The following is a 7,249-nucleotide window of genomic DNA, read 5'->3' on the forward strand; positions in this document are numbered from 1 at the left end:
TGGTTAGGGGCGATGAGGCAGGCAGGCAGGTGAGTGGTTAGGAGCCAGCAGTCCTGGATTGTGAGAGGGATATCTGAGGGGTCCCAGATTGGAGAGGGTGCAGGCCGGGCTGAGGGACACCCTCCCTCCCATGCACGAATTTCATGCACTGGGCCACTAGTAAAAATAATAAACAAAGATGATTTTGGAACCAATTGTGTAGAAATAAGTTAAGCCATGAGGAAAATAATGGTGCCTTTCAAAAGTAACCTAGGAGCAAGCTCAACACTGTCATCCACACCTGCTCAATGACCTACCATAGTACTGAGCACTAGCTCAAATGTCAGAAAAACCCTGAAATGTCTAAACAAGAGGTAAATTCTTACGGCAGTACTTTTCTTCTGTATAACACTGCTTTCTACAAAAATCTCATTTATCTTCATCATTAAGGAATATGATGTTACAATGTGCAGATAATTTTCCTCAGAATTTTATGTAGATTATTTTATTTGAATGAGTGTCTTTTCAGAATGCATTAAAAAAAGAAAGAAGAAGTTTTAAGTTAAGAAACACCAGCAAGGCATCACATAGAAAATTTATAGAATTTGAATTAATTTATTTAAATAGAAAAAAGTGTGTTTTGGTGTTTTCAGTTTAGATTTCTATGGTTCATTGTCTTTCTCTTCCCCTTTCCCTTTTCCTCTCTTTCTCTCTCTCACACACACACACACTGACATACACACAGATATAAAAAACACATATACAATCTCAACTGTTAATTGTTAAGAAAATATTCTTAGAACTCTATTTCACCCACATAAGAGTGAATTTTCTTAGAGCAAAAATAATTTCACTTAAAGAGCTCAAATCTAGGCATTTCAGATTGCATGACACACACTCATTTTCTTGATCAATTTTTTTTTAATGTACTCCAAAGTTGTCCTAGAGCTCTGCCTAGCTTCACACTCATCTTTCAAACACATATGCTCTAAATTATTTTTATTCTCTTGGTTGTCAATTTCATTTATATTACAGAAGAGAAAGAAGTTGATACATCTCTTGACAAAGTGAGAGTTTTCCATGCCTATCAGTCTACTCTTTCCTCAGGCCCTTCACACTCACTAGTGAGATATTAGTTGCTGTGTTCCAGACATATCCAATCATATTTTTTATCTGACTTAAAATTGGAATTTGAAAGAACTTCTAGAGAGTTGTATTAACTATTTATTTCAATGCTCTTAAGAACAACTTTCTTTTTTATTTTCAATGCTCATTTTATCACTGTGTCAACTGTTGATTATGTCTTTTTCTAAAAAGATATAAATATGCAAGCTCACTACGGAATTACATATCTGTAGAATATTATAAACAATATGCTTTGAATATGAAAATTACATCTACATTAGAAATCTCATATCTAACTTCCTATATGGCATTGTAACATAATTCTAGCAAATATCTCCAGCTAAACACCCAGGAACGCCACTGGAGCTTTCCTCACAAACCTGTGGCAGGACCACAGGGAGTCTGATGAAGTCAGTTGTGGCAACTGTAATTGCTCTAGCCAAATCTTCAGAATCATCCATTCTTTCAGAAAATGTTCTTTGTTCTCCTTCAAGGTATCTCACATCCAGCCACTCTCGTCATGAACTCCACTACATCTTGTCTCAGCCACCCACCCAAGTTTGAGTGAATAACTGCCGTAGCTGCTTAACTAGAACCCCTTCTCTAGCTCCTTAAGTGACAGTGATTGTTCAAAATATGGATCAAATAATTTAAGGAAGTCAAGGTCTGTACACGTGCCTCCAAGGTCCTACAGAATGGGTTGTTTCCCCTTTCCTTTTATTTGTCTGATTTCTTTTTTGCAGGCACACTTCTTTCACTACAGACCAGTCACACCACTCCCTTGCTCTTTCTTTGAGTAACATGCAGTCTACCGCTTTAGGGAATTTGCACTGGCTATTCTCTCTGCCTGAGATGTTCTTCCTCCAGATATCTGCATGGAATTGACCAAATGTCACCTCAAAGTTTTCTACTCGGATTATCCTATATGTGCCAGTTCCATTCATCCCTAATCCTGTCCCACTTTAGTCTATCTTTTTCCCATAATATTTATCTCCTAAAATATTATACAGGGCAAAGGCAGGCTTACCATTGTTTGTATGGAAAACAACATAATAATTAACAAATAATAATACAAAATAAATTCTGTTCATGTACTCACAACTGTAAACCTACTTTTGCCCCACCCTGTATACTTATTATATTTATTGTTTTATAATAATGCTAACTCTCTAAGGTCAGAAGTATGTATCAATTTTGTCCACAGATGATTATTTCTCAGTAAGGAAGAAACTTAAATAGTGCCTGGGCAGTCACGTCCCAGGCCTAAATCTGTAGGAAAATATTTATCTTTGCCTTAAGCAAGCCCTGTTCATTGTTCTTGTGCATCTAGGTTAACACACCTTTGAAATGCCAGAGTAATCCTCTTTTTTTTTCAGACTCCTTGGAAGCAACCACTCTTAAGAAAGCACATAATCTTTTTTTTTTTAAGTATATTTTTACTAGTAGCCCATTTGCATGAAGATTCGTGCAATAGACCTTCATTCACCTGGCTGCCTGTACCAGTTTTCTGCCGGCACCGGGGACCCAGGCCTTGGCTGTGGCCACCACCTTCTGCCTTCTTTCAGGGTCGGGCTTGGCCCCGGGCGGTGGCCTTGGGCTCGGCCGCACCCTGCGTCCCTGCTACCGATTGCAGGAGCCGACCCCCAGTGGTTTCCTGCGATCGGCGCAGGCTCCCCGCTGGTGCCCAAGGCCAGGAAAGCCTCGGGTGGCTTTCCCGGCCTTGGGCTCCGCCACACCCCAATGTCCCTGCAACGGTTTCCTGGTGGGCGTGGTTGGTGGGCATGGCTTGGGTGTAGCGAAGGTGCGGTCAATTTGCATATTTGTCTATTATAAGGTAAGATTGATTTCAGAGAGGAAGGGAGAGGGAAAGAGAGATAGAAACATCAATGATGAGAGAGAACCATTGATCCGCTGCCTCCTGCACACGCCCTACTGGGGATCGAGCCCACAACCCAGGCCTGTGCCCTGACCAGAATGGAACCGTGGTTCATAGGTCGATGCTCCATCACGGAGCCACGCCTGTCTGGGCAGAGAGCACAGAATCCTATAATGCAATCCCTGTCTTGTTTTCTCCCACCTTCATGTGATCTTCTTTACATTCCCTCCTTCATTTCAAATGTATACAAATAAGCTGCAGGGTGGTTGCGGGCATAGGCAGCGGCAGTGGCGGTGACCCAGCGAGGCGAGGAGGCAGCCGCAGCGGCAGCAGCAGCACAGGCGGCCCAGTGACTCCAGGAGGAGGTGGCTGCGGCTGCGGCGGCTGCGGTGCGGGAGGGGGCGGCAGATCCAGGACTTGCTCGGCTTCCTGCGACAGCACAACATCCAGAAGGAGATCTTGGTGAAGGGGGCCGAAGTCATCTTCCGCTGCGAGTTCTCCGGGCCCAAGGACGGGAAGACTCAGTCCGTGGTGTGGGAAGGAAGGCCAACGCAGGGAGTAGGACACACTGATTCTCTCTTATTTCTACCTCGTAATGTGCAACTTTCTCATCCTGTTTATGTCCGACGGCGCAGCGCAGCCACTGAAAATATTCCTGTGGTTGGAAGACCTGACCGAAAAGATCTACTTGGGGGAGCTGGCAAAACGGTGGTGATGGCACCACTCTGGGGGCCAGGAGCGGCCGGCCCTGGTCTTTGACCAAGAAGACCTCCCCTACGAGGAGGAAATGATGCGGAACCAGTTCTCTGTCAAATGCTGGCTCCACCACATCGAGTTCAAGCAGGGGGCCCGGAGCCCAGGCTCCATCGGCTGTTGGAGCGAGCGCTGAGCGGCTGCCCTGCAGCTCCAGACTCTGGGACCGCTACCTGCAGGCGCGCCCCGCACAGGTGAAGCATCGCTGGGTGACGGATCCCGCCTACGAAGACGCCAGCAACTGCCACGGGCGGGCCTTGGTGTCCGTGCACAAGATGCCACGCCTGTGGCGAGGCTATTGTCAGCTCTTGGTGGACCAGGGCCGTGTCACTCGCGCCCGCCGCACTTTCCACCGTGCCCTCCGGGCGCTGCCCATCGCACAGCACTCTCGCATTTGGCCTCTGCACCTGCGCCTCCTGCGTTCACCCCCACCGCCCGAGACGGCCGTGCGGGGCCACCGGCGCGTCCTCCAGCTGAGCCCCGAGAGCGCAGAGGGGTACACCGCGGGCTTCAAGTCCAGTAACCTGCTGGACGAGGCTGCACAGCGCCTGGCCGCCGTGGCGGATGATGAGCGCTTCGTGTCCAAGGCGGGCAAAGTCCAACTTCCGGCTGCGGCAGGAGCTCTGGGAGCTCATCTCCCAGAACCCGGAGGACAAGGTGCCGTCGCTCAACGTGGACGCCATCATCCGAGGGGGCCTCACCCGCTTCACAGACCAGCTGGGCCAGCTCTGCTGCTCCCTGGCCAACCACCACACCCGCCCTGGCCATGGTGAGAAGGCGCGGGACGTGCAGGAGGAGGCCATCCGGACCGGGATGACCGTGCGGGACTTCCCCCAGGTGTTTGACAGCTACGCCCCGTTCGAGGAGAGCACGATGGCCGCGGAGATGGAGACCACCTCACAGCTGGGGCGGGAAGAAGAGGCTGACGTGGACTTGGAACTGCGCCCGGCCGGCTCCGAGCAGCTGATCAGCCGGCGGCCCCTGCTCCTCAGCAGCGTCTTGCTGCGCCAGAACCCGCACCGTGTACAGGAGTGGCCCCGGCGTGTGGCCCTGCCCCGGGGCCGCCCCCGGGGGATCATCAACACGCACACGGAGGCTGTGCAGACGGCGGACCCCTTCAAGGCTGCGGGCAAACCCCACACGCTGTGGGCTGCGTTTGCCAAGTTTCCTGAGGACAACGGGCAGCTGGAGGATGCCCGCATCATCCTGGAGAAGGCCACCAGGGTGAGCGTCAAGCGAGTGGGTGACCTGGCGAGTGTGTGGTGCGAGTGGGGTGAGCTGGAGCTCCGGCACGAGAATTAGGACCAGGCCTTGCGGCTGCTGAGTATTTTGATGGCTCGGAGCCCGTGCGGAACCGTGTGTACAAGTCAGGAAAGGTGTGGTCCACGCTCGCTGACCTGGAGGAAGGCGTCGGCACCTTTCAGTCACCAAGGCCGTGCGTGTATGACCGTATTCTGGACCTGAGCATCGCTACCCCCCAGATCGTCCTCAACTACACCATGTTCCTGGAGGAGCACAAGTACTTGGAGGAGAGCTTCAGGGGGACGAGCATCTTGCTGTTCAGGTGGCCCAATGTGCCTGACATCTGGAGCACCCATCTGACCCAATTCATCACCCACTTCGGGGGCCGCAAGCTGGAGCGGGCGTGGGACCTCTTTGAGCAGGAGTCACCCACACCCGTGGCATCTACCCCGGGGCCATCGAGGTGCTGCCTGATGAGCACGCCCGGGAGATGTGCCTGCGGTTTGCGGACCTGGAGCGCGAGCTTGGAGACACTGACCGCTCCTGGGCCATCTACAGCTTCTGCTCCCAGATCTGTGACCCTCGGACGACGGGGGCCTTCTGGCAAACTTGGAAGGACTTCGAGGTACGGCTTGGCAATAAGGACACCATCGGGGAGATGCTGCTATCTAACGAGGCGTGCAGGCCGCTTACAATACACAGGTCAACTGCATGGCCTCGCGGATGCTCAAGGTGTCGGGCAGTGCTACAGGCCCTGGGTCTGACCTTGCCCCCGGGCAGAGGGGTGTGGATGACATGAAGCTGCTAGAGCAGCGGGCAGAGCGGCTGGCAGCCTAGGCCGAGCAGGACCAGCCCGCACGGGCCCAGAGCAAGATCCTGTTCGTGAGGAGCGATACCTCCCGGGAGGAACTGGCTGAGCTAGCGCAGCAGGCCAACCCCGAGGAGATGGAACTGGGGGAGGATGAGGACGAAGGACGAGATGGACCTGGAGCCCTATGAGGTGCAGCTGGAGCAGCAAAGAGTGCTGGCTGCTGTGTTTGGGAGCCTGAAGGAAGACTGATGCCCACTGCCCCCTCCCCCGCCCTCCAGCTGAATGAAGCCTGTTTGTATGGGGGGGGGGGGGGAGGAGAATATCTACTTGGATATCTCAGTGGTAAAGCATCAATGTTGGCAAGTATAGACCGAAGCGCCCCTCCAGAAATAGGGCTTCAGCAATCTACTCAAGTCAAATGAGCTACAGATGAAGTTTTAGCAGAAGCAAAGAAACCAGGCATTGAGGACGAAGAGTGTGTGTGCCTTGATAAAGAGAGATGGGCTGTCCGCTTGGAGGGTCACAAAGAAGGGATTGTACAGACTGGACAGATTAGGTCTTTGTCTGAAGCGAAGTCAGTGGAAAAAGTTGCTGCAATCAAAGCCAAAAGTATGGCTAAGAAAAGATCCACCATCAAGACTGACTTAGGTGATCACATAAGCGCTCTCAAACAGAAGAGTTTTGTGGGCGCTGAGGTAGATGTGACGGGGTGTTGTCAGCAGAGAGAGAGTGTGGAGGACATAGACTACTATCCTACAGAGCACGGAAAGACCTTTCCAAGGATATCTGTGCAGTTCTTCAGTCTGTGGAAGCCAGAGGAGAAGGCCGAGCGCCTGAACAGCGACCGGCCCCAAATGCAGCCCCTGTGGCTCCCACATTGTGAACCAAACAGCCTATCCCCGCTGCCTGCAACAGGTATGTCCAGGAACGATTCAAAGAAAAAGAAACGGAAGGCTTCAAAATTGACACGTCGGGCACCTACCACGGGATGACGCTGAAGTTTGTGACGGAGGGTGCCGCGGCCCTGCAGACTCAGACTCCTAGGTGCAGCCAGTTTCTCCCCCTCATCACAAGAATGGTTCTGGAACACCTGTTATCATAATCCCTGCCACCACCACCTCTTTAAGCCATGCTGGCTGCAAAGGACCTTCTGCAGGACCTGACGTTTGTCCCATCGGATGAAAAGAAGAAACAGGGCAGCCACAGGGAAAATGAAACTCTGGTACAGAGAAAAGACCAGATGCAGCCGAGGGCACTGGTCAGCCTCACGGCTCCCTACAGGGTCGTAGGCCAGCCTCTGAAACTCAGGCCTCAGGACTGGCACCGGGTCGTGGCCGTCTTCGTGCAGGGTCCCCGCGTGGCAGTTCAAACGGTGGCCATGGCTTTTGCCTGATGGCTCACCAGTTGACGTGTTTGCTAAAATGAAAGCCTTCCATCTCAAATATGATGAGGTTCCTCTAGAC

At 51.6% G+C, this 7,249-nt stretch overlaps 1 pseudogene; it reads left to right on the forward strand.

The window, feature by feature from the left end:
• The first annotated feature begins 338 nt into the window (after positions 1–338).
• Positions 339–6,035, forward strand: LOC103283432 (pre-mRNA-splicing factor SYF1-like; annotated as a pseudogene).
• The last annotated feature ends 1,214 nt before the right edge of the window (positions 6,036–7,249 follow it).

The sequence above is a fragment of the Eptesicus fuscus genome, chromosome 11, assembly GCF_027574615.1.
Source record: "Eptesicus fuscus isolate TK198812 chromosome 11, DD_ASM_mEF_20220401, whole genome shotgun sequence".
NCBI classification, from domain to species: domain Eukaryota; kingdom Metazoa; phylum Chordata; class Mammalia; order Chiroptera; family Vespertilionidae; genus Eptesicus; species Eptesicus fuscus.